Source organism: Ursus maritimus, unplaced genomic scaffold (genome assembly GCF_017311325.1).
Source record: "Ursus maritimus isolate PB19 unplaced genomic scaffold, ASM1731132v1 scaffold_5, whole genome shotgun sequence".
NCBI lineage: Eukaryota > Metazoa > Chordata > Mammalia > Carnivora > Ursidae > Ursus > Ursus maritimus.
In genome coordinates, this window is record NW_024426663.1 from 51,923,108 (window position 1) to 51,926,948 (window position 3,841).

Genomic DNA, 3,841 nt, shown 5'->3' on the forward strand with positions numbered 1-3,841 from the left:
TTTTCCTGGGTGGAGATCAGAGCCTGCATTTGTGTATAAATATTATCCGAGGGCTGGAGGGAGAATCGGGCTAGAAGCAGAGGCTGCAACATCCCAGTTGTCTTGTTAATGGGGCTCCCTCCATTAACAAGAGGGTATGCAAGAGCAGTGAGCACCCTCATCCTTTTCCTGAGCTCCCCGTAAAAAGGGGAAGCATCCCTGGCAGGGGCCCACACCACCAGGGTAGCTTGTAATAAAACAGAGGGGGAGGGGGTGCAGAGCTTGGCTGGAAATCCACAGCAGGCAGAAAAGGAGGGCAAAGAGGCACATCTACAGGGCCCAGACTGCAGTTCTGTCACCTGCTCTGCAGGTCTGGTGGAGTGAGCACCGGCAGCCACATGGCTCCTTAGACCATGGCTTCCGTCCCATAACGACACAATGACCACTGACTGAGGAGGCCCCTCTGGCCTCACCTCCAGTGTTTTACGTCACAGGCGACTTCTGGCTTTGCTTTTAGGACCTCTCCAAATAGAGGAGAGCTGTGCAGAGATGGGCTCTGGCCCAGGCAGGGCCTCCCAGAGTTCTTAGGCGGGAATGTCAACAATTCGAAGGGTTGCCCCTGCTAAGCTCTGCAAGCCCAAAGCCATTCATCTTCCAAACTTGTTTTTCAGGCTCACTATTTTATGGCTCAAAACCATTCACCTTTGTTCTTTCAACTGTCTGCTTGCCTCCCACCATTCCCAGAGACCCAGGTCAGGTCAGGGAGGGGGAGAAGGCAGGCGAGCCTCTACAACAGTGGATTCTGTGGATCAGAGCAAATTCCAGGGATGAGACTCAGGGACCCTGGCTCATGTCCATAACAGAGGGAATAACTCAGATGACTATCTCAGGCACTCAGAAGTGAGTTAAGCTTCCCCTTCCTATACAGCGTATGTGGGAGGGTCAGCGGGAAGAAAGGAGGCCCACAGACGGAGGGTCTCCTTGGGTCTATCCAGCGGCAGTGTATAGCACAGGAAAGCTCATTGTGCCTCAGTTGCCTTTTCTCTGTAAGCCTGGATCTAAACACCCAACACCCTGCATTTCACGAATTTCACAAAATAGGTATTTGTTGAGTGTGGGCTATGTACTCTAGACATTGTGGACACTGCAATAAACAATCAGACCAGTGCCTACCCTCATGTTGATATTTCCAGTGAGTAAATACTAGTGATGGTATCACGCTGACTACTGAGGGACTCAGGCTTATGAAGAGACAAGGTCACACAGCTCCTATATAAGCTGCAAGGCTCTCTCTACCCACAAATAGAAACAATAGCTTAACCAGGTCACTGTGAAGCTCACAGAGCTAAAGCTTCAGAGCCCTCACCCATAGCAGCCCCTTCCAACGCCCTGGAAAGAAACATATGCACATGGTCTTGGGTTTCTCTAAGCTCTGCCAAAGTCAAGTCTCAATCACAAGCGGAAAGAGCACTGTCTCTCCCCACTCCAGTTTCCCTTGATAATTATGCCTGCCCTCCTGCTGAGTGATGATACAGTGGCCTCGGCCTTCAGGGAACACCAAGCAGGAGTCAAACTGGTAAACTGGTGGGACACTGAGTTTCTAGCAGGATGTGTTTATGTGGTTCAGTCACCCCCGCATATGCTGAATGACTGCAAACCCTCCAGGGCAGACACAGCTCCCAAGAATACTTCTGCACCCAAGTGCCACCAGCCACAGTTCCTGACACCAGCCACATCAGCGGGTGAGACATGAACCTGTCCGACAGTGCCCAACACTGAAGTATGTGGTGGAGAAGAAACAGAAAGGTTTAAAATGTATGGAGTCAGATGCCAACCTGGCAGAAATGCTTCCAATTAGGAGACCTGTATAATTATAAGTGGAGGATTCAGCTCCCGTGGTCAAAGGGGAAATTCTCTTCTATCAGAAATATACTTGTTGCATGCAGTTATAATGTACCATAATTTCTTTTTTCCTTTTTTTTTTTTTTTTTAAGATTTATTCACTTATTTTTGAGAGAGAGAGCAAGAGAGAGAGCACGAGCAGGAGGTTGCAGAAGGGGAAGGGGAGAGAATCTCAAGCAGACTCCTCGCTGAGCATGGAGCCTCTCGTGGGGCTCGATCTCACAACCTTGAGATCACAATCCAAGCTGAAACCAAGAGTCAGACACTCAACCAAATGCACCACCCAGGTGCCCCACCTTTTCCTTTTTTGATGGAATCACACAACACAGAATTCACCAAAATTCCTCTGTTTATGGGACATGAACATGTAGTAATACTACAAATAGTGCATGTATCTATGTGAATTCACTCATTTTCTGTGTCTAAACTGTTAATAATAAAAGATAAATTTTGGCAGCCATCTTTTACTTAGCATCATGGCCATCCTCAGACCTCTGGAGAAGCCCAAGATCATTAAAAAGAAGACCAAGAAGTTCATCTGGCGCCGGTCAGACCAATGTGTCAAAATTAAGCACAAGTGGCAGAAACCCAGAGGCAGTGACAATGGGGTGCACAGAAGATTCAAGGGCCAGATCTTGACGCCCAACACTACTTATGGGAGCAACACAAAGCACATGCTGCCTGTGGCTTCTGGAAGTTCCTAGTCGAAGTTCCTAGTCTACAAGGTCAAGGACTTGAAGTGCTGCTGATGTGCAACAAACCCTACTGCATCAGGATTGCTCCCAATGTCTCCTCCAAGAACGGCAAAGCCATTGTGGGAGGAGCAGCCCAGCTGGCCCTCAGAGTCCCCAGTCCCAATGCCAGGCGGCACAGCGAAGAAGATGGACAGACAGCTGATGTGCACATCATATTTGTGTGAATAAACTATAAAACTAAAAAGAAAAGACACATTCTGATCAGCCATGCTAAAGACTGAATTATCTTTTACTCTCTCCACAGAAAATTATTTTAGAAGATCATTATCATAGGAAGAAATGACCAAAGAGTATGAAGCTAGAAAATGTAGGAATAGGGGCGCCTGGGTGGCTCAGTCGTTAAGCATCTGTCTTCGGCTCAGGGCGTGATCCTGGCGTTCTGGGATCGAGCCCCATGTCAGGCTCTTCCACTGGAAGCCTGCTTCTTCCTCTCCTACTCCCCCTGCTTGTGGTCCCTCTCTCGCTGGCTCTCTCTGTCAAATGAATAAATAAAAATCTTAAAAAAAAAAAAGAAGAAGAAGAAAATGTAGGAATAAAAAGTATGACGGAGGTGCGTCAGGCAGCTAATTAAGAAAAATGTTATTCTTTTGGATTTTTATAGGATTTGAGGTATCTGTCGATTTTTAAAATATGTAAATTGTTAGAGATCTTTTCTCTATTTTTTTTACTTTTTAAAATTGTAATTTAAAATATATTGACATAGGGGCGCCTGGGTGGCTCGGTCGTTAAGCGTCTGCCTTTGGTTCCGGGCGTTATTCTGGCATTCTGGGATCGAGCCCCACATCAGGCTCCTCCGCTGGGAGCCTGCTTCTTCCTCTCCCACCCCCCCTACTTGTGTTCCCTCTCTCGCTGGCTGTCTCTATCTCTGTCAAGTAAATAAATAAAATCTTTTTAAAAAATTAAATAAATAAATAAATAAATAAATAAAATATATTGACGTATATACTGACATATAATACTACATATTTTTCCTAAATAGTTAGTTACATTCTTAATATTGGATTCCTAATTGTTATTCTCTTAAAGACAGCTCTCCAATCGTACAAGCTTTGACCCCCATAACACCTTGACCGTTCCTGGCAGCCACCATCTCCGGAGCATCAGGATGTGCCAGGAACTCTGACAGAGCCTTCTCCGTGGATTATTTAAACTTAATCTTCAATCAACCCACAGAGGTAAACGAAGGCTTAGAGCATTTATTCCAA

The 3,841-nt window shown here is 46.3% G+C and overlaps 1 pseudogene; it reads left to right on the top strand.

Annotated features, from left to right (window-relative positions):
- Window positions 1-2,104: 2,104 nt before the first annotated feature.
- On the top strand, window positions 2,105-2,800 carry LOC103663907 (annotated as a pseudogene).
- Window positions 2,801-3,841: the final 1,041 nt, after the last annotated feature.